At 40.2% G+C, this 24,280-nt stretch overlaps 1 protein-coding gene across 2 annotated transcripts in view; it reads left to right on the forward strand.

Annotated features, from left to right (window-relative positions):
• Positions 1 to 24,280, forward strand: part of MCM9 (minichromosome maintenance 9 homologous recombination repair factor) — a 404,677-nt gene that overhangs the window by 227,320 nt on the left and 153,077 nt on the right. The gene's annotated exons all lie outside the window — the stretch shown is intronic.

Consider the following 24,280-nt stretch of genomic DNA (forward strand, 5'->3'; position numbering starts at 1 on the left):
GTTCACAGAAGAAACACCACGGTTCACAGGAAAGCTGCACCGTCCCCAGTGAGCAGCCATTCTTATCTGAAGGCATAGCCGTTGGTTTGCTACTAGGCCCTGCTGGAAACCAGGTCACTATGAAATATAAGCTGCCCGTCGTCAACTGAGTGTTATCTGATCTACCCAGCTATAGAGTCAGACAGATCCAAGTGGAAATAGTATATAAGTGAGTGCATCTGAGTGGGCTCTGAGAGTTCAAGTTTCACACGCTGATGGCTCATCTTTCTAATTCTCTTACTTGTGCCACCCTGCTACCTTTCCACCAACAACATTTACACATTTGTGAAAAGTTCTCTGTTATCAGTTAACTGATAAAAAAAAAAAAGAAGAAGAAGAAAGGTCTATCATAGTTTACATGAGCTCTGCATGGTAAGCTTTTCAAGTGGAGAGCTGCAGTCCCACTCAGGTTTACTCAGTCCAGCCAGAATGAAGGTACAGAGGGAAAAATCTCCCAGGTGGAAGAGTTTTGAGTGGTTTATCATCTTCCGTTTTCCCTGGAAAGAGTTAGAGGCTGACGGATAGTAACAAATGGCTTGGTCAGATTGTCATTGAAAAAGAGTAAGACCAGAGGTTTGGTTACAGGGAGATTGGGAAGTGTGGGGCTGGTCTCATTAAGTCAACCCACAGTTTAAACTACAATTGTTGTCAACCCAACAGACATTTCCTTTTCTTGTGGACAAAACTTCAATTCTTTACCTATATAGCCCCACCACCACCATGTGACCCAATGCTTAAGAGAAAGCTGGGCCGGCGCCGCGGCTCACTAGGCGAATCCTCCACCTGCAGCACCAGCACCCCGGGTTCTAGTCCCGGTTGGGGTGCCGGATTCTATCCCAGTTGCTGCTCTTCCAGTCCAGCTCTCTGCTATGGCCTGGGAGTGCAGTGGAGGATGGCCCAAGTGCTTGGGCCCTGCACCCGCATGGGAGACCAGGAGAAGTACCTGGCTCCTGGCTTCAGATTAGCACAGCGTGCCCGCTGCAGCACGCCAGCCGTAGTGGCCATTTAGGGGGTGAACCAACGGAAAAAAGAAGACCTTTCTCTCTTTCTCTCTCTCTCTTCCTCTCTCCCTCTCTCTCTGTCTAACTCTGCCTGTCTGGTCACCTCTCTACCCTAGCACGAAAAGCACTGAATCTAGGCAATCATGATGGTTCTATTCTGAGTGCTTGACTTGCACAGGGCCACACAACTTAATTTTGTTCAGTAAATTATTGAAATCTAGTGTTGAGTGAGTTCTGTAAGAGTTTCTTTATCTATTAAAATGAAAATAAAAGATAGTCTATTCTTCTGCCTCCAGATGGTTGTATATAAAGATATGTTTCCTGGAACAGCTATAGCCTTCTTAAAACCATGAAAGGTGGCAGGTGTTTGGCCTAGAGATTAAGATGCTCATGCCGAGTTGCAGCTCCTAATACAGATTCTTTTTAGTGCAGACCCCATCGCACAGTGGTGATGGCTCAAGTAATTGGGTTCCTGCAACCTTGTAGAAGCCCTTGATTATGTTACCAGCTCCTGGCATGAAGTCCAACCCAGCCCCGGCTGTTGCAAGCATTTTGAGAGTGACTTAGAAGATGGGAGCGTTCTCTCTCTCTGCCTCTCCTTTTCCCTCTCTCTCTCCCTCTCCCTCCTCCTCCTTCTCTCTCCTCCTCCCTCTCCCTCTCTCTCCATCCCCTGCTTCTTGAATAAGTGAACAAATTGTTAAAGCTGTTAAAACCATGAAATAAGCTAAGAAAATACAATCAGGATGGCAAAGCAAAAAGATGGAGAGTCTGGATCCTCTGATAAAATTTCTAAGCTATCTAATCAACCAACTCTGCAACAACACTATTTTTGGAGTTCCTATTACATAGAAATAATAACTGTCCTAGACAGACCTTCATTTTGTTGCTGTCAAAAATATCTTAGCCAATTCACTCAATAAAAAGTGGTGGAGGAGGCTTAATAAATAGGTGGGTGAGATGATCCATCGTGCACATTTGAGTCCGTCTTCTTACCCAGCCATTCACGTGCTCACTCATGAACAAGGTGTCTACAGAAACGTGAATGCAGATGATACACAAGCCCAACAATGTAGGCTTCTCATAGCCAGTGCTGACTCTCACTGCAGGGTGTTCGAGCTGCTATACGCAACAATAAATCCTGAACCTCTAATATGGTATCACAGCCGAAGGGGCCAACAAGCTATAGAGTAGCAGGTTAATTTTTTACCTTTTATCATCTGTCATCATAGAAAAGACATAAATTTGTCCTTACTGTACTGGATATTATGGATTTGTATTTTCTTTTCCAGCCCAATATTCCTTTTTTTTAGTTTTATAATTGTTTAGAAAACTTTAGTAAATATAAATTTCAAAAGTACAAATTTTGAATTATAGTGGTTTTTCCCCATAACCACCCTCCCACCCGCAAACCATCCCATCTCCTACTCCCTCTCCCATCCCTTTCTTCATTAAGATTCATTTTTAATTATCTTTATATACAGAAGATCAACTTAGTATATAGTGAATAAAGATTTCAACAGACTGTACCCACACAGACACACAAAGTATAAAGTACTGTTTGAAGACTAGTTTTACCATTAGTTCTCATAGTACAACACATTAAGGGCAGAGGTCCTACATGGGGAGCAGATGCACAGTGACTCCTGTTGTTGACTTAACAATTGACACTCTTATTTATGACATCAGTAATCACTCAAGGCTCTTGTCATGAGCTGCCAAGGCTATGGAAGCCTCCTGAGTTCACAAACTCCGACCTTATTTAGACAAGGCCATAGTCAAAGTGGAAGTTCTCTCCTCCCTTCAGAGAAAGGTACTTCCTTTGATGGCCCGTTCTTTCCACTGGGATCTCACTCACAGAGATCTTTCATTTAGGTCATTTTTTTTCCCCCAGAGTGTCTTGGCTTTCCATGCCTGAAATACTCTCATGGACTTTTTAGCCAGATCCGAATGCCTTAAGCAGCCTAATATTCCTAACACTTGCTAGTGCATAAATCCAGGACATATTCAGTACCTTGCACAAAGGTTAATTCCAGTCCCCATTTACTGCTGTTGTCCCAGTGTCATCAATAGCCCCATCAATCTCAAAAACATTCCAGTTTGGATGACAAATTGTAAGTCCATCTTCCTTGCATTCTGTCATGGTTTATTGCACACATAACTTCTGATTTGAAATCCAATTTTATAGTGAAATAAGCATGGCTCATGGTTATGATTTACCATGTGTCTATTAATCAGCAACAGACATCTATAGGACAAATTGCAGAAGAGTGGTGCTGTCCTGTAGAATGTGATACAGTTTCAAAGCATGTAGTTCTCAAAACATGGTCCTAAGTCCAATGACATCAATATCACCTGGTATTCAACATCACTTGTGTATGTGTTACTAATGCAAATTATCTGACTTTTCCCTCGAATCATTGAGTCAGAAAGTTTTGAAATGAATAAATGAGCCCTGATGGAAATTCTGATGGTAAGCCACAGGCAGGGTAATAAGTTTCATTGCAGGGTAATAAGTTTGAGAAATACTGCTCTGAACTATCAATGAATAAAGGTTACTCCCCACCCCCAAAGCCACAACATACCCCAGAAACCAAGCTGTGAAAACAGAAATTGATCCCTCATTATTGGTTTTAATAGTACGTTCGCAAATTATTTGCTTCTCCTCATTGTGACTCTGTAGGCTGCTGGTTTTAGGGTTTTGGTACCTTAAAGAGAAGAATGCTTCCTCCTGAAGATAAGCAGTTGTCAATTGAATTAGGAGCTGAAGCTGCCATTTGGCCATATTTTGTATCTCTTGTTGCATAGTAAACAGGAAAAAATTGTGTATGCTGTTTATTTGAATGGTTATCCCTGTCTATAGAGAAGAAATGTGACTGCTTCTAAGGTTAGGAGCAAGAAAGAATGTAAGTGGAACAAAGAGGGTATCTTGGGGCACCTTTCAGATTATGATGCCCACAAAATACGATGTGCAACTATATCATGTTCTATAGGACAGTCCTGCAATTTTGCCATTTGTCATCTCAGTGCCTCTGTTTCTGGTTAATAGACATACAGTGAGCCACAGGCATAAGTTCTATTGCTTATTTCACTATTTCACTGCAGTGAAAGATGACAACTACCTTATATAAACAAGACCACTTATAGGGCTCTGATTCCCTCAGGAATAAAGATCTGGATCACTCTACCTGGGGAAAAACACTGACCAACGGAGGTGTTGTTGGGAGGCAAAGGGAACAGGGAGAAAGATCTTCCTTCCATTGGTTCACTCCCCAGATGGCCACAGCGACTGGAACTGCGCTGATCTGAAGCCAGGAGCCAGGAACCTCTTCCTGGTCTCCCACGTGAGTACAGGAGCCCAAACACTTGGGCCATCTTCTACTGCTTTCCCAGGCCATAGCAGTGAGCTGGATTGGAAGAGGAGCAGCTGGGACTAGAACCGACGGCCATATGGGATGCCGGCGCCGCAGGCAGAGGATTAACCCACTGCGCCACGGTGCTGGCCCCCAAAACACAGAATTTAATATGAAATGTTTTGATCTTTATTTTATTTTTTTAATTTGTACAAATAATTTACAATGTTTCTTTTTTAAAGTTTTATTTGTTTATTTGAAAGGCACAGTTACAAAGATAGAGGGAGAGGCAGAGACAGAGAGAAGAGAGAGAAAGAGCGAGACAGAAATCTTCCATCCTCTGATTATTCCTCAAAGGGCCATAAGAGTCAGGTTTGGGCTAGGCTAAAGCCAGGAGCCTGAAGCTTCATCTGCATCTCCTATGTGGGTAGCAGAAGCCAAAGTACTTGGGCCATCTTCCTCTGCTTTCCCAGGCGCATTAGCAGGGAGCTGGATTGGAAGTGGAGAAGCCTGGACTTGAACCTTCAATTGTATGGGATGCCAATGTCATAGGTAGCAGCTTAACCCACTGCACCATAACTATGGCCCCCAAAATGTTTCTTAAGCAGTGTAAGTCATAGATCTAATTTAGCTTGTCCTGAAAAGAGAGGCTGGATAAACTCTTGGCCACTGGTCAGGGGCTAGGGGAGGCCATCCCAGGAAACAGAAGTAGTAAAGCAAGAAGAGACCAAAGAAGATAACTCAGTTAAGGAGGGTGTTCTCCATGTCTGCTACAGGGAACAGACTCTGGCTGAGACTTCTGGGAAGTGAAAATGTCTTCCAGAGCATTGCACAGGAAGGAAGTATGGATGAACTATGGCTCTCATGTTGGCTGATGGCTGACATTTGTCATGGGGCACATAAACACGGTCCTGCAGTGGGACACACACACACACACACCAGTGACTCCAGGACATAGAAAGGTCCTAATGCAGAAGGTGGAATAATTCTGTACCTGCCTGAGGTGAGATCCTGTCAATGAAGGAAGTAACTGAGTTCTTAGGGAAATCTCCAGCGAAGCTGCAGTTGTTGAAACAGAAGCAGGTCGAAGGAATGAAATGGGCTCCAAAGTAGCTGCTCCATCAAACAAACATATATAAGGGCCAAATCTGGTCATGGGAAGTAAAAATGTTATTGATTACATTTTTGAAGTTTTGCTTATTTGTACTATAACTGTATTTAAAATTGTTTTTCATTATGAATAAGAATATTTGATTACCAAAATGTATCTTATTTCTATCAATATAAATACTTTTATGGGCTGACCCAATTAAAGGAACACTACTTATTTATTGCATTATTTCTATAGGAAAATAAAAAGGTGTATAAAATCCTGGAATAGTTCACATTAATTTTTAGTTTATTCATTGGAGACTTATTTAACTTATTTTAAGTACCTTGACATCTTTTTCAGTGCTACATTAAAACTGTTCCATTGACCAACTTCCTCTCTTGTTTCATTGCATTTTCTCTTGGTTATATTCTTAAAAGCAAAAGGAGAATTATAGATAGAACTAAGCAAAACTAAATTTCTGTGAGGAAATGACAAGTTCTTCATTTTTTCACCTTTCTTTCACACGAAATATATAATAGTGAGAATAATTAGCATATTAATAGTCTCTAATTATCAGAGTTCATTTCATGGTTACAAAATGTAAAAGAATGAGATTCAAAATTCCTTTAAGATTCCACTAAAAGGGAACTATCAGGAGTACAGATCCTAATGACCTGTTGCGTGAGATTATGGAGTTTATAGGTTATTATTATGTCTTGTCTTAAGGGAGTGGATGCCCACAGACGTGCCATGGCAGACTGTATTCAAGGGTGTAAAAAACCGTGCAGCCCTCTTGGGAGCCATGTAGGAAGAAACAATACTGAGCTTTCATTTCCTGAGACCACTCATAATTCCTGAGATTCCTTTGCAGCCTCAAATATCTTTAAGTTTTACATATACTTATTAAGTCCCAATAATGAAAACTAAGATCATAAACAGCAAAAACCCCGTGCCAGTGTAGGGTGGAATTTTCTAAGTAACCTAGGGCATGGTATCTTAGCAGAAAACATGGTGACTTCTGTTTTGTTTTTAATCACTGTTTTTAAAATAGGCTGCCATAGAAAAGGGTGTGAGTTTGTTTCAGCTTTGGTCTCCACTTCCTATGTAAGTCTCTTGGGATGCGTGTTTCACACAGATATGAAATCACTGGGGAAAACCAAACAAAGAGAAAATATTGTTATGAAAAGTCAAACATGAATTTTCCACATAGGTTTTTAAAAGAAAAGGCAGTTTGGCAAGATATAAAGGAACTCTGGCCAAACAGGTGGCCCTGGGTCTTGCATGTAGGCTCCCTGAGAAATGGGTCCAATCTTTGGGGAGATCCACTCAGAGGCAAGCCAGCCACAATCCAACAGGTACATCTTTACTCTAAAGGTTAAAATTTGCAAGAAACAGCTGAATATATAGTCAAGATGCCTATAGAGTTGATCATGTTTCTGAAGACTACACTTTAAAAAATTTTTTTAAAAATAGTTATTTATCTATTTGAAAGCCTGACTTAGAGAGAGAGAGCAGAGAAAGAGAGAGAGAGAATCTTCTATCCTCTGGGCCATCCTCACTGCTCTTCCAGGCACATCAGCAGGGAGCTGGATTGAAGGTGGAACAGCTGGGACTTGAACAGCACTCATATGGGACGCCCATGTGGCAGGTGGCATATTAGCCCACCACACTAGGCCGTTGGCCCCCTGAAGCCTACCCTTTAACTAACTATGCTGTGAAGCTAGTTGCCTATAGTAGACACACTACATCCAGATATTAATCACTTCTTGTTTCAGTGAGAAAAAAGCAGATGGGCACAGATGGGCATTGATCTGTCACCATGGGTTGATGGGAAAGTTTTGATCTTTGTCAAAACACACTGTAATGTACCTAGCTGCTGCAATTTTCCATTACTGCTGTGGTTAGGAAAAGAGAAAGAATATTGGCTGCAGTCTACCTTGGGACTGTTACCCTGCCTGCCCTTGGGCCAAACAACTCCTTGCAATGCAGCCAATAAAACAGCATAGTTATGTTTTCATATAAAAATGTTTATGGTTCATATTCTTCCATTTAAACATTCAAAGGAGGAAAAAAAAAAACCTCCAGCCAGCAGTTTGGAATGAAAATGTTAGATCCTCCCCCAAACGTTGGTTTGGAAGTCTTCACTAAAAAGTCTGTTTGATGAAATGGCTGCCATCCTAAATGGGGAAACACAATGAACTATGTTAAAAAGCAGTTATCAGATTTTCATAATCACAAGAAACCTGAAGTAATCTTGTCTGAGATCTTCAGAAGAATGTATGTCTGTGACTTAGGATCAGTTGCACATGAGAGGCCTCCAGAAATAACTCCTCCACAACTTTTAGTTTCAGCTCCATGGTTCTAACTGCCATTAAGGCCTGATGAGAATATGGGCTCTTTCAGATTCAGACTGTGTCTCCATCTTTGGCATTGTCCTTGCCTTTGTCCTCACTGTGGTTATTACCATGCTGGAACATGAAGAAAGGCATACATTACATTTTTTTAAAGATTTTATTATCTATTTGAAAGTCAGAAATATGGAGAGAGAACGAGAGAGAAGAGAAAGAGATTGCTTTTCCATCCGTTGATTGACTCCCCAAATGGCTGCACTGGTCAGGGCTGAGCCAGGCCGGAGCCAGGAGCCAGGAGCTTCTTCTAGGTCTCCCATGTAGGTGCAGGGGCCTAAGCACTGGGTTCACCTGCCGCTGGTTTCCAAGGCACATTAGCAGGGAGCTGGATTGGAAGTGGAGTAGTCAGGTCCCGAACTGGCCCCAATATGGGTGCTTTTGTTGCAGGCTGCAGCTTAACCTGCTACAACACAATTCTGGATCACTTGCTTCCTTAATCCATGATGAAGCATCCCTTTGAAACTTCTTTATGGAATTAAACTATGGGGAAACCCATGTCTCACCCAGACAGCCTGTTTTAAATCTCAGGATCTACTATAACCTTAGTTCATAGAGGGGGAAAAAAAAAAGAAAAGAAAACATAGCTGAGGAATAAATTCTGCTGTGATCATGAAATGTAAGACCTTATTTAATATAATCATCTTATGATTTTTAACTTGAAAAAATAATTGTGCTGTTCTTAATTTTTCGTTGGTTGTTTTACTATTTCTTAAATTAATAACTTTGAAATGAATATGAATTTAATGTAGGTGAAAACATGCTATTAGTACGCAGCTTTATATTACTTATTTTAATATTTGTTTATTTATTTGAAAGAGGAAAGACAGAGAGATCTTCCATCTGCTGGTTTACTCCCTGAGTGGCCAAAATGGCCAGAGTTGGACCAGGCAATAGCCAGGATCCAGGAGCTTCTTCCAGGTCTCTCGTGTTGTTGCAGGGCCCCAAGCAATTGGTCCATATTCTGCTGCTTTCCCAGGCACATTATCAGAGAGCTGGATCAGAGGTAGAGTAGCTGGGACATGGTCTGGGGCTCACATGGGATGCTGGCACTGCAGATATGGCTTAACCTGCTATGCCACAGCACCAACCCTGAGTTTTATATTTCTAATTACATGTGAGAAAATGATCTGAATAAGAGGTGACTTGTACAAAAGAAACATGCTGATTAGAAATAATTATAATAAAATAATAAAGTAAAATATATCTTGATTTAAAAGGTACTTATAATAGATTCATTTTTCTAATCCCTCAACTGAGATATTCTTAGACTCTCTCCAGTAACATTGCAGGAAAATTTCAAGGGAGGTCCAGAAACTATACAAAGGAAAATTGAAAAAATTTAAAAATTCAATGATAATGAAAAGAGAAACTTCAGGTAATTTGAAATCTGTTAAATTTTCATAAAAATATTAAGAATAGTAGGATGACTGTTAACAATGTGTTGGGTTTTTGCTTTTGTTTTTGTTTCAGATCCCTAATCATTAATTAGTATTCTGATCTTCCCAATTCCTTCCTTCTCTACTTCTCTCTTCCTTGTGATCCTGTGGATGAGCCAGAGAACACCCCAGCATGGTTTGCTGTAAATAAAAATATGACACACAGTTCCTTATAAACAAAACAGGGCTCTGTTTATTGTAATTGTCTTCTCATTTCACTTGTATAAATCCACATCTTTTAGTTTTAAAGACTGCATTCAATGTTTTAAGGTCAAAGACTACTTTTCTATGTTGAATTACTGGTAGGAAGCTGGCAACCAAGTGAAGCTCATTACGAACTGAACTCAAAAGCTCTTATGTACTGTCAGCCCAGTGCTCCTTTCTCAAAGCAAATGTCATTTGCACAATAGTTCTGTTGTGAATTCAGAACCGAGTTCCATTTCAACAATAGTAGCAAGCGGTAAACTCCTCCTTGGCCAGCCTTGTATCACGGACAGCTGGTTTTAGTCAGGCACCAGGGAGTTATCTCAGAATGTCTTCATAAGCTGTCTTGGATCATAAGTCCTTAAAGAAACCCAACTGTTTAGGAGTAAATTACTTTTCTGCCTATGTACTGCCCAGCTCTGAGTATGCACGTCACTGCCAAAATCCCTACTAGTAACTAGTATATAAATGAAGTTGCTAGTTTAATTTGCTGATTGGTGGTGTTATTTTGAGCGGTTATTTTCTAACTTTTCCTTTCAATATTTTCTAAATAACTTTACAAAAATTTATGCTATTTTATTAATGAGGAAAAATAAACCGTATTTTCTTTTAAAAGCAAAGCTAAGAAAAGAATCATTCTCTCTCTCTCTCTCTCTTTCTTCCTAACAGTGAAATTTCTGATCTACTTTCCTGGCAGACTATGAAGCCACTTCATAGTCTTCTTATTAGAAATGTAGAAACAGCCTCTTTTCTAAAAATGATGAAAATGTCATATCTCCTCAGTTCCATTGTGGTTCAGAAAATGCGATTTTTTTTTTTTTTTTTTTTTGACAGGCAGAGTGGACAGTGAGAGAGAGACAGAGAGAGAAAGGTCTTCCTTTGCCGCTGGTTCACCCTCCAATGGCCGCCGCTGCAGCCGGCGCACCGCGCTGATCCTGGCAGGAGCCAGGTGCTTCTCCTGGTCTCCCATGGGGTGCAGGGCCCAAGCACCTGGGCCATCCTCCACTGCACTCCCTGGCCATAGCAGAGAGCTGGCCTGGAAGAGGGGCAACCGGGACAGAATCCGGCGCCCCAACCGGGACTAGAACCCGGTGTGCCGGCGCCGCAAGGTGGAGGATTAGCCTATTGAGCCACGGCGCCGGCTAGAAAATGCGATTTAAAAAAGTGTACAAAGGGAGGTAAATTGATGTCTTGCAGGCCACATCAGGTCCAAACGTGTGTTCTGGTTGATGACCACAGGATTTAAAAATTGATTGTCCCTCGAATGAACTCACATGCCCACCACACATTTAGGCAATCTTCCTGGCCCCTGAAGGCACTAGACTTTGACACAAATGGATTGAGACATGATGTGACTAAGGCAGTTAAGCAAAGCAACCATCATGCTAATGCTATCATTCTGTCCTTCATCTTCACATAGGAAACACGAATCTTGAGAATAAATACATGTGATTTAGTGTTCACAGCTACATGCCTCATGTATAGTCTAATCATTTTCTCTCAAATATATTTTTTGTCCATTCTGCACACTGCTTCCTGGTCAATAATCCTACAGCCTAACCTTAATAACGTATTTTTTTTACAGTGTGCCATGGCCCTTTAAGTGCTAAGAGGAAAACAATGAATAAGGCTTGAAATCTCACATCCCATGAAAACTATCAGATACATAAATTTAAAATAATAGGAATTGTGTCAGTTGGTATGAAATGAGTTCTATGGAAACAAAGAAAACGAAGATTGTGACTGTGTCTGAGGAATAATTTTCCAAAGGTGACAGTTGCATTGACTTTTTGTTTGTTTGTTTGTTTGTTTTTGGACATGCAGAGTTAGTAAGAGAGATAGAGAGAGAGAGAGACAGAGAGAAAGGTCTTCCTTTTCCGTTGGTTCACTCCCCTAATGGCCACTATGGCTGGCACACTGTGCCAATCTGAAGCCAGGAGCCAGGTGCTTCCTCCTGGTCTCCCATGCTGGTGCAGGGCCCAAGCACTTGGGCCATCCTCCACTGCCTTCCTGGGCCACAGCAGAGAGCTGGACTGGAAGAGGAGCAACCGGGACAGAACCCAGTGCCCCAACCAGGACTAGAACCTGGGGTGCTGGTGCCGCAGGCGGAGGATTAGCCAAGTGAGCCACCACGCCGGCCAGTTGCGTTGACTTTTAAAAAAGAAGTAAATGATTCAGTTGATGATCAAGTTGGACAAAAGCATTTCAGGCCAAAGGAAGAGAAAATGTAAAGTCTGGGTTCAAAGAAAGGCTTGGGAAGTTCAAAGAACTGTATGTAGATTGGTTTGACTGGAGCACAAGGGAGTAAAGAATGGGGAGAAAGGAAATTTACATTCATTCACTTAATGATTCATTTGATAGATCATACAATGATTTGCTATGTTGCAAGAATTGAGGGTACAACTATGATATTGATAGTCACAACATTTGTTCACTGAGTTCACAGTCTAGTGAGGAATACACAGAAGTAAGAAGGCAATAAAATTCAGTGTGTTAAGTATCACCATAAAATGAATAGAGGATCAAATAGGTGCAGAGGAGGATGTGTTGAGGTAGACAGGCACATGGTGGATTTTCTGATGCGCTGGCCAGATCTGCCTTTGGGAATGAAGAACTTGTTCTCCTAGCTTCTGGGAGTGCTGCCAGAAAACAACACTGAAAATTTAGTATTGCCCAAGGTCAAGCTTCCTTCCATAGGCATCTCACATCCAAAGCTTGACCAATGTGTTGTATAAAGCCTGGCTCACTTGATGCAACTTGGAACAATTCTGAATGGATTTTCCAGCTCCAAAGCTATCCATGGGGTAGGCTTAGAGGACTTTGTTGGTAGCAGATCTAGCTGAATTCCTCCCCCTTCTCTATTCTGCTTCCTTCTACATCCTTCCATAGGAGTTACTCCACAGGGAACTCCATAATGCATCTCCTGTTTTAGAATTTTCTTCCTAGTGCAGATCATGAAGTGTTTTTGAGCGCCAGGCTAAGTAACATGGATTTTGTACTGTAGTCAACAAGAGCCCAAGAGGGTTTACAGCAAGAAAATAACTTGATCATAAATGTAAGTTGGAAGGATGCAAAATTGAAGGCAAAGGATAAACAAATATTTTATAATAGTGCAAACAAGAAATGGTCAGAACCTAAATAAAGGTAATGACAGTTGAATGGAGGGAAAGAGATGATTACAAGATATATTTATGGGTATTGGCAGGATTTGGTAATGGATCATGGTTGATAGTTATGGTAAAAATCATCTGTGTCTCCTAGGTCTGTAGCTTGGGGAAAATGACCAATTTTGGTAATGCTAATCAGGATAAAAAGTATAAGAAGAGGCAGCATCACCTATGAATATGACAGGCTTACTTTTGGACTCATTGAGTTTGAAGTAAACTCAATGACGTAAAATGCAGGTGATGATTGGCAGATAGTTGAAAACATGCATTGAGAGATCAGGAGAATGATCAATGCTAAAGATATAGGTTGAGAAGACATCATCATCATCATAATAATTATCAGTAAAGTACAAACTAAAGCTGTAATCACATTTCACCTTACACCTATTAAAGTATTTTGAAAAAGACAAAAGAAACAAGTGTTGGAGAGGATGTGGAGAGAAGTGAACCCTGGTATACTGTTGACAGTAGTGTTAATTAATATAATCATTATAAAAATGGTATGATGTTCCTCAAAAAACTAAAAATAGGATTGTCATGTGATCTAGTAATCCTACTTATCCATAAATATCAAAGGAATTAAAATCTTGTTGCATAGATACCTGCTGCCCCATGTTCATTGACAGATTATTCATAATAGCCAAGATATGCAATGAAATTAGGTGTGTATCAATGTATGAATGGATAAAGAAATTGTGGCATATATGCACAATGGAATACTATATAGCCTTAAAGAAGGAAATTCTGTCATTAGTGACAACACAGATAAACCTGAGGGATTTTATGCTAAGTGAAATAAACCAGGCACAGAAAGAGAAAAAGTGCACAATCTCGATTACAGGAATAATAAAAAAAATGTCGAATTCATAGAAGCACAAAGTAGAATGGTGACTACCAAAGACCAGAAGAGGGATAGAAAGAAGGAAGATCTTGGTCGAAGGATACAAAGCTTTAATTAGACAGGAGAAATAAGTTTTAGTGGTCAATTGTACAACCTGGAGGCTATGTTAATAATAATAATAATGTATATTCCAAATTGTTAAAAGAGATTTTACATGTTTTCATCACATAAAAGGATATTAGAAGAAACGACACATAATTTTCTTGATTTAATCATCCACAATGACTATATAAATAAAAATCACGTTGTGGGACTGTATGCTTAGCCCAGGGTTAACATTCTCACATCCCACGTTGGAGACTGTGGGTTTGATTCTTGGCTCCACTCCTGACTGCAGCTTCCTGCTGAGGCAAGCCCTGGGAGGCAGCAAGTAATTGGGTTCCTGCCACCGACACGGAGACCCAGATTATGTTTCTAGGTCCTAGCTTTGGCTGGACCCACCACTGACTGTTTCAGGCATTTGAGGAGTAAACCAAAGTAAGGGAGCTCTTTCCCTTTCTATCTCCCCATAAATATATAAAATTATCTGTAAATTGAAAATAAAATTGCAAACTAATAATCATAAAATAGTAACAACAGCAATAATTATAAAGGGAAAAACAACAAATAATCTTTTTCCCTGATTCTCTGGATGTTAGCTTGTTCTTCTACTTAATAAAATTTAAAAAATTTCCTTATTATTCTACTGTTTTTTTTTAAAGATTTATTTATTTATTTGAAAGTCAGAGTTACACAAGAGAAAAGGAGAGGCAGAGAGAAGTCTTCCATATGCTGGTTCACTCCCCAATTGGCTGCAATGGCCAGAGTGTGCTGGTCCAAAGCCAGGAGCCAGGAACTTCCTCCGGGTCTCCCACGTAGGTTGCAGGGGCCCAAAGACTTGGGCCATCTTCCACTGCTTTCCCAGGCCATAGCAGAGAGCTGGATTGGAAGTGGAGCAGCTGAGACTAGAACCGGCACCTATATGGGATGATGGCACTGCAGGCAGTGGTTTTACCTGCTATGCCACAGTACTGGCCCCTCTACCCTTTCTTTTTAAAATCTTATTGCGGGGCCAGCGCCATGGCTCACTAGGTTAATCCTGCAGCGCCAGCATCCCATATGGGCACCAGGTTCTAGTCCCAGTTGCTCCTCTTCTAGTCTAGCTCTCTGCTGTGGCCCAGGAAGGCAGTGGAGGATGGCCTAAGTGCTTGAACCCCTGCATCCACATGGGAGACCAGGAGGAAGCACCTGGCTCCTGGCTTCGGATCAGCATAGTTCCGGCCATAGTGGCCATTTGGGGAGTGAACCAATGGAAGGAAGACCTTTCTCTCTGTCTCTCTCTCTCTCTCTCACTGTCTAACTCTATTTGTCAAATAATAATAATAATAAAATTCTTTATTGCATGTCCTGGATCTATTCTTAATTCATTACCTTTTCTCTTTTCTTATTAATTACTTTATCATTTTCCTCTGTATTTTTGAGTTGGTCTTCATATTGCGTTTTCCAATTTTACTCTTTACTATTTCCATTTTATTCCTTTTTTTAAACTTCCAGCAATCTCATTCTTCTAAAGCCATCTCTTCTAATCACAGATTGTTCTCATTTTAAAATGTAATGCTGTTTTTAATGATAGCTGTATCAGGATAAAATTAATGTACCATAAAATTCACCCTTTGAAAGTGTACAATCCAATGATTTCTAGCATATTCATAGTTCTGCAAACATCACCACCATCTAGTTTCAGAACATTTTTATTATTTCACAAAGGAAACCCTATGAACAATCATTCCCTATCTCCCCACCACTCAGACCCTAGGAATCACAAATCGACTGTTTCTGTGGGTTTGTATATATGTGTAGAGTAATAAAATATGTGACCTTTTGTGCCTGGTTTCTTTCACTTAGTAGAATGTTTTCAAAGTTCATGCACATTGTAGCATGTAATAGTGTTCCAATCTTTTTCATTACTGATTAATATACTCACCTGTGTGTTTGAGTGTATGTGTGTGTGTTTAGGAATGTGTGTATAACATTTTGCTTATCCATTCATGAGTTGATGGTCATTTGGCTTATTTCTGTTTCTGTGGCCAATGGTCTTTGGTCATTATAAATAATTCTGGTGTGAACATTTGTGTAGGGTGTTGTATAAACATGTTTTCATTTCTCTTGAGCAAATACCTAAGAGTATAATTACTTGATCATATGGTAACTCATTACTTAATTTTTGAGGCATTCTTTTCATAATGCCTGCGCCATTTTATGTAACCAACAGCAATGGATGAGTGTTCTAATTTCTCCACATTCTACCAATACTTTTGCCGGTGTTTTCATTGATAACCATTCAGTAGGATGTTAAGTGATATTTCATTTTGGTTTTATTTGCTTTTCCCTAATAGCATTGAACATCTTTTCATACACTCATTGGTCAATCAGCTTTTCATTACTACATACCTTCTGAGGAACTTCTTAGAACGGAAAGTTTATTTCTGTGCACAGTTTGGAGATTCATAGCTCAAGATTGGTCAGCCCCACTAGACTGGCAGCTGATGGAGACTGGCAAGCCCGGAAGCAGAGAAAACAACTGGGCCAAATGTGGTTTACATAACAAATGCTCCTGTGAGAAACTACTTTCCAAAGGGATGCCCCAATGGCCCAAGGACCTCTTAATGGGCCCATTTGTCAGACACCAAAATTAGATCAGGCTTCCACCTTAATCCATCAATCCTAACCATCTTTCCATCAACCGCTAACAGAAGATATTGCGATTTAGACATATGCATGAATTGGAAGGAAAATTTTGTTCAAACCATAGCACTCAAGTTTATCCTTCTTAGAGCAATGTTTACTGAGGTCATTGAAAAATGTATTTATTTATTTTACTTATTTGAAAGGCAGAGAGACAGAGATATTTGGAGAGAGAGAGAAATCTCTTATTGCTCATTCTCTCCCTAAATGCCTGCAACAACTTTGGCTCGCCCAGGCCAAAGCTCAACCCCCATCTCCCACATGAGTGGCAGGAACCCAACTGCTTGACCCACCACTGCTGTCTCCCAGGGTATTAGCGGGAAGATGAAATTAAGAATGGAGCAAGAACTTGAGTCCAGCCACTCTGACATGGGATTTGGGTATCCAAAGAGGAGTCAACAACTAGTACAAATGCCTAGTGCTACTCAGAACATTTTTCAGTTGGACTGTTTGTTGATGAGTTATGAAAGTCCTGGATTTGAACCCCTTATCAGTTATGTGATTTGTAAATATTTTCTCTCTTTTTGTGCATTGTCTTCACTTTCTTGAAATTTCCTTTGAGTCACAAATTTTTTAGTTTTTATTAACTATAATTTATCTATTTTTGTTTTTCAGCACCAAATCTAAAAAAAATCACTTTCTAATTCAAGGTTATAGATATTTATGTCCATATTTGTTTTTAAGAGTTTTGTATTTTAGCATTCACAATTAGGTCTGTGACCCATTTTGTGTTAAATTTGCAGGTGGGGAACATATGGTATAATGTTCTTTTGATTCTTTTTGATAATCCAGCATCTTTTCAGCACCTGTCATTTAAAGATTTTTTTAAGTTTTTTGTTTTGTTGTTATTATTAACTGTTTCATGGCCAAGACCATTTAACTTTATTCCACTGGTTCATCTCTTCTCAACTGAAACTATGTCTTTTAACGCAGAAGATGGTTAATCTGTTTGTGTATTCTTATGATTGTGTTCATGCACAGGATGAAATTCATAGTTAATTTCAGAATTGTTTGAGGATCCTGTTAAAATATTAGGCTCAGTCAATGAGAGAAGAGAAAATTTAAATATTTACCCTATTACTTTAATAAATTGGAATTCCAGGTATCTGTGGGAGTAGGGAAACAGTTACATCCTGAAGCGGTAAATCCAGACTATCAGGTCAAGGAATTTCTCCTTGGACACTTCTTAGTATAGTGGCTACAGGAAGGGTAAGCTGAGATGCCATGGAATATTATGTTGTGTAGGCTCTGGCACTTACTGAACTTTAAACACATGCTGGTAGGATTGGTATTTGCTCCTCCCTGACTGTCCTATAGCTCACATTCACCTCTAGACATGGAACACTTTAATAGATTTCCCCTAAAGTTCTCAACAAGTTTCAATTCCTAAATCCCCTATTTTATATTCCTTTTAAAAATTCAGTGGTGACTCAAACATGTAAACTCAAGTCAATGTATTGACTCAGAACCCCTCTTTCAGCTTCTAATTCGGCTCTGTTCATGACTGGTGGTTCTTGGCTCCCATCCAGTGACCAGGTTAGTTCAAGTTTCCATTTTCCTCACCCTGAACTCTTATATTGTGTTTATAACTGGTGTTTCTTATACTTGTCCTTCCCCAGCTCTCTCACCCTCAACGTTGGTGATTGATTTCTTGAAGTATCAGAACACTACCCTAGAATATGGAGACTGGATTATGCTTCAGCTAATGGTCCTTAGTATTTCCACATTGCCTTGCCTTTCTTATTCCAATAGCGAACCTCAACCTCAATCACATTTAAGATAAGCAAGTCTTTGTAATATGGAAGCAGCTACCACACATACAGGAGCTTCTTAAAGATATTGTAGTACCTTATTCATCTTTTATTGCCCATAGCACCTGGTACAGTCTAAGCACATAGATATTTAACAAGTACTAAAAGAAATAATTAATTTGAATAATTAAAACAATAATGTATCAAATTCTCAGTGAAGAAAAATATTACTTCAATAACTTGAAGAAAGACAGATTTTGTTCTTATATTTATTTTGATAATGGAGATGAAATAGAACAAATGATATTAGTGCTTTATATATCATACTGAACTGGAGATAATTTAGAATACAGAAATACCAGATCTTCAATAAGTTTTAATAACACAAACATTGATGGGATAGTGATGAAATTGTTCTTTTTGCCTATATGGTACTAATTGAAATTACTATTTTTCTTATTAACAGCAAAGTGCTTTATGCATTCTCAATTCTATTCCCAAAAAGACTTAAGGTAGCTTCCATAAACATATGATATAGTTGTATTTACTGTAATAACAATACGAAACCATGAGGGGGCCGATGCTGTGGCATAACGTGTTAAGCCCCCACCTGCAGGTCTGGTAGGGCGCCGTTTGAATGCTGCCTGCTCCGTTTCCAATCCCACTCCCGAGCTAATGTGCCTGGGAAAGCAGTGGAAGGTGGCTCAAGTGCTTGGGCCCCTGCACCCATGTGAGTGACCCAGAAGAAGCTCCTGGCCTAGCTCTGGCTGTTGCAGCCATTTGGGGAGTGAACCAGCAGATGAAGGACCTCTCTCTCTGTTTCTCTCTGTAACTCTACCTTTCAAATAAATAAAATAAATCTTAAAAAAAAAGAAGAAGAAGCTGTGAGGAAAACAGAAAAAGAGAAAATGAATGTAGGAAAATTAAAAATAAATGAGGAGGCCAAGTTGGTAAATAAAATGTATACTGTAAGTTCACTTACATGCACTTGCTCGTGGAGGGCCACACATTTGCCTGTGACTTTTTCAAGCAATTTGGGTCTCCCGTATGGGTTGCAGGGATGAGACCACTTGAGCTATCATCTGTTGCCTCCCAGGTGCAATATTAGGAAGCTGGAGCAAGGCTCCATCCCAGGCACTCTGGTATGGGATTGAGGCATCTCAAACAATAGCTTAACCTGCTGTGCCACGATGCCTACCTCAACATTCAATTTTTTAAAGAGAAAAGTTTAGTGAACTGGTTTCTTGTTGTGCAGCATTCTCACCACCTATAGTCTTACTGGTGCTGAGAACATTTTCATGGTCAGCCTGAAGTGCTTAGGTTGTTCTAATGCAGTTCAACAACCTCAATAAAATTTTCAGATCAGCGGGTATACTGTTGGATAAAATGTTTGAGAAAAGTAGAATAGGCTGGTTGTATCTGTTGGATTTCCGCTGCAATAGTGCTGCATAACAACCAACCCCAAATTTCAAAGGCTTAAAATAGCAAATGTTTGTTTGTGATCAAGGTTTTGCTCAGTTCCACATCTTCTCTCTTTGTTCTTTAAAAAATGGCTAGTCAGCAGATTACAGAATTAAAGCCACTTTTAAAGCCTCTGCTTGAATCACACCTACCAACTTTAATTAACTAAAGCAAGACACCTGGCCGAGCCCCACATGAAGTAGGTGGGGAATTATACTCTGCCTGCTCTGATGTAAGGAACGGCCGAGCTATGTGACAGATGCTGGGTAGGGAGAAGGTGAAGAACCGGGAATAATCCAATTATCACTCCTGTATTTCTTCTTTTTGTAAAAGATGTATTTTATTTTATTTGAAAAGCATTGTGTCAGGGAGAGAGGGAGAGACAGAGGTCTTCCATCCACTGGTTAATTTCCCAAACGGCCACAATAGCCAGAGCTTGGGCCTGGCTGAAGCCAGGACCCAGGGACTCCATCTAGGTCTTTCACATGGGTTGTAAGGGTCCAAGAACTTGGACCATCATTGGCTGTCTTCCCAGGCTCATTAGCAGGAATGTTGGATTGGAAGCAGACTAGAACCAACCCTCTGACAGAGTATGCCAGCATAACAAGCACCGATTTAACCCACTGCACAACAACACTGACCCCACCACACCTGTATTTCTATTTGAGATTCCCCTTCGGTTTTTATTCACTGTTTAGTACTTCGAGGAATCTCACAAAGTTGGATACGTAAAGAAACTTAGAAGTCATCAAGTATAATCCTTTCATTTGCGCAGAGAAATCGTGGAACTCATTTATCTAAGATCACACAGTCAGTGTAGAGCTTTGCTACGCTGGACTAAATGCTGTCACTCTTTCCTCTCTATAGTCTACTCCAAACTCCGGTTTTCCACGGAATTATGAGTTTTGTCCATGAGAAAAAATAGTCATGAGTAAGGCCCTGAGCTTCAACCTCCAGAGTCAAAAGCCCAGATTGGCTGAGAATATGAAGAATTTTAGTCCCAAGGGGAGACTTTAAATTCTAACTTGGAGAAACTGCTTTTTCATAGAGTGACCACTGTGTGTGCAGTGAGGGTGAATTTCCAACTAAAATATTTACAGACTCTGAGTTATTATTTAAAAATAGGCAATATTTCCAGAAGGAAACGTTTAGTTTATTTCCCAGTTGCTTTCCATTGTCTCCATGTTTCATCTAACAAAGAAACAAATGGAAGGAAAGGCCAGAGGGCGGGAGGTGGAATGAGATGGAAGATTGCCAGAGATGGAGGAGAGACATAAAATAGGGCCTTTGCAAGTCAGCTTTTGTTGTGAACGTGCGCCTCATGCCTTCCCTAAGGTAAATCAGCCCCAGCTATGTGTTTGGCTCACTCCTCAAAAGCAGATCTGAGCTGGTTAGCAAGCTGAAATGCACTAAGGGCCTTTTGCTCTGAGAGAAGGGAGCAGCTGTTCTGCCCCGGGTTCCCAGGAGACGGAGCCTGTCCATTACCTCAGTGTTCCTAGATGGTATTGCTTACAATCCTTCTGTCTCCTGTTCACTTTTCCACATCTGCAGGTCAGTTTCACTGGATGTTACATATTTTTTAGAGACACTTAGTAGCATGCAACCCTATGTGTTATTAGATGTCTTATCCAACTTTGAAAGTTTCTTTAACATTTTCTTGATTTTACTTCCAGTTTGTTTACTTCTGCAAATCAGCTCTCCTGGCAAGAAACTTGACTCTTGCAGATGATATTATCTTGGAGGAATGCAGGGCTAGGCTGGAGGGTAGTTTTTATGAGAATCGATGATCTGACCACATGTAATAAACAAAGCCAGATAATAAGCAGGCATTCAACATGAACTAACAAAGAACAATAATTTGGATATACAACTTTAAATAGAAACACGGGAAAAGATGCAAAATATGTCTTAAAATAATTATTTTGTATCTCAATACTGTTATGTTCTCGTTAGCCTGGAACAGATGGCCCCCAAATTTCTAACTATGATCCTGGTTTTCACACAAAATTTCACAGAACCCCACGTAATTGTCTGAGGAAATATATAAGGATAAAATACATTTTTGTGAACTGAGGCTTTTAATTATTCATATTTCATTAAACCCAAGTGCATCTATATTCATTTGAAGACTGTTTGTACATGTCAGTACAAACCACCTCATTCAAGGTAATAGAAAAAAGGACCCCGTGGGGCTGTGGGTCAGCTTGTAATAATCTTGAAGCTGTATAGAGAGCCAGGATCACAGGCTAGCATCTAAACGTTGTTTTCTTTTTCTTTTTCTTTTTTTTTTTTTTATCTTTTCTGCTTGTCAATTCTGGGAGCTGTCCCATTTAATGACATCATTGCTCTCCTGTGTACACAGGCACTGCATATTCTTACTAGTTGGCTCAAATGAGAGAGAATGTAATGAACAGATCCCTGTCTTCCCAAAAGTCAGAAAATTGAAATTCCAGGCCTTATTTGTTACCTTCCAAAATATTTCTTTGAGAAACTCAATGTCTTTGAGAATGTTTTACCTTTTGAAAAACTAAGAATGGAGATGGGGAGATACTCGCTCAGCCCAACTCAATACATAATTGTAAGGAACAAATTAGCTCACGTAGTCCTTAATAACATAGAGAATAAATAGGGGCTGGCCACTCCGTGTTTTCATAGAATGTTCGCTTCGGAGCCTAATTCTCAGCTGGAAACAGAGTGCGGGAAAGGCATAGTTGGCCCAGAGTTATGCTGGCATGTGTAATTATTGTGTCTTCCAGACTCACAGTAGACTCTGAACAACAAGTGCAAGATCTGCACTGTTGACAGGGGCTCAAAGTAGTGACCTAAGTTTCAGTTTTGCCTCTGCCATTTCAGTAAATCATCTTAACCTCTCTGAACCTTAATCCCTTGTAAATAGGGAAATGCACCAAAATCTCAGAGGTGTTCACTATTTGTACCAAGGCTTCTTTTTTTCTAAATGAAATTGCATTTAAATATTCCAATATATAAAGCAGATACCAAAAAAAAAAATAAGAAGTGGTTTCACACATAGTTTACAAAATTCATTGTTGGGTTCAGCATTGTGTCATAGTAGATAAAGCTGCCACGTGCAATGCCAGCATTTCATATGGGTGTCAGTTCGTGTCCCAGCTGCTCCACTTCAGATACAACACCCTGCTAATGCACCTGGGAAAAGCAGCAGAAGATGGCCCAAATGCCTGGGCCCCTTCTCCCACGTGGGAAACCTGAAGAAGCTCCTGGCTCCTGGCTTCAGCCTGGCATAGGCCCTGCTGTTGCAGCCATCTGGGGAGTGAACCTGTGGAAGGAAGATCACTTTCACTGTCTTTCCCTCTCTCTATAACTCTGACTTATAAATAAACAAATAAGTAAATCTTTTTTTTTAAAAATTCATTGTTTGTAAATAAGACCTTAAGAGTACAGCTTGAAAACCATTGGTTTAATCTATGTTTGAAAAAAAAAAAGGTTTAGCTCTATATTAAGCTGTGCATTCACTAATTTAAAATGAAAATTTATTGTGGTCAAAATATCACTAGTTGTGATATACATGGGATGTCTTGCCCTGTTACGCATGTCCATTCAGGAAATCAAATCTTGGATCAGAACTTTGAGTGTAAAAGAAATCAAAGCAAGTTCTATATTCTCGAGGAATAGTTCCATCCATTCATGGTGACCCAGTGTAGTGACCTTCGTCATGCTGGTAAGATTTGCCTCTAAGGAACTGGGACAGGAAATCTAGCATCTCAGTACCATCCCCCATAGACTGGTATTAGAAGAAACACCAACATCTTATCTTTAACTTGTATTTTTAAGCCTCTGTATAGATCTGATAAACCTGCTGACATGATGTTCCCCTGAATATTTATAATATGGAGCAGGGAGGCTCAGGATGGAACTCTCCAGACCACCAGATGCTTGAATGCTCTTTGCAGATTTACTGCCTGGTGGGCACGCGGGATGTGCTTATCCATTTCCCATTTTGGAGGGTCTGTTACCACTGGAGAGAAAACCATTTTTATTTTCTCAAAAGAATTATTCTTAGCATTTCTCCCACACATTGATTTAAAATATGACTTTCCATAGCTTCAAATAGCAAATGTGCAGCTATCTGACAAATGAATCCCATTACAGCATGGTCTGCCCTGCAAGATCCCCATGAGGTTCCGTGACACTGTGGGACTGAGCCTGGATTTGGAGATTGATCTCTGTTTGCTCACTGCTTAAAAGTACCTGACATAGAAACGACACTCCATAAGTCTTGACTGGCTGATTAAATGAATTGAGCAAATTTGTGGCAACTCATTAAACAAGGCTAGATTGAGTCACCTGTTTTTTATTGTCCTTTTGTTTCACTTTTTAAAATGATTATTTATTTGGGAAAGAGCACTTCTGTCTACCGGTTCACATCCCAAATGCCCACAATGGCAAGGGTTGGGCCGGGGCCAGAGCCTGGTGCAGGGACTGCAATCCAGACCTCCCACGTGGGCAACAGGAACACAAGTAGATGAGCCATCACCACTGCTTCCCAGAGTGTGCACTGGCAGGAAGCTGGAGTCAGGAGTCAGAGCTGGGAATAAAACCCAGGCACTGTGAGATGGGATCCGGGAGTCCTAACTGCTAAGTTAAACATCTGCTTCACATGATTGTTTTTTTGAAAATATCCATCACAAAATTAATTGTGCCACTGAGGGAATTTAGTTTATAACTTCAAACCTCAACTATGCCCATACACTCTCAGGGCTTTCAGA

The sequence above is a fragment of the Oryctolagus cuniculus genome, chromosome 5, assembly GCF_964237555.1.
Source record: "Oryctolagus cuniculus chromosome 5, mOryCun1.1, whole genome shotgun sequence".
Classification (NCBI taxonomy): Eukaryota; Metazoa; Chordata; class Mammalia; order Lagomorpha; family Leporidae; genus Oryctolagus; species Oryctolagus cuniculus.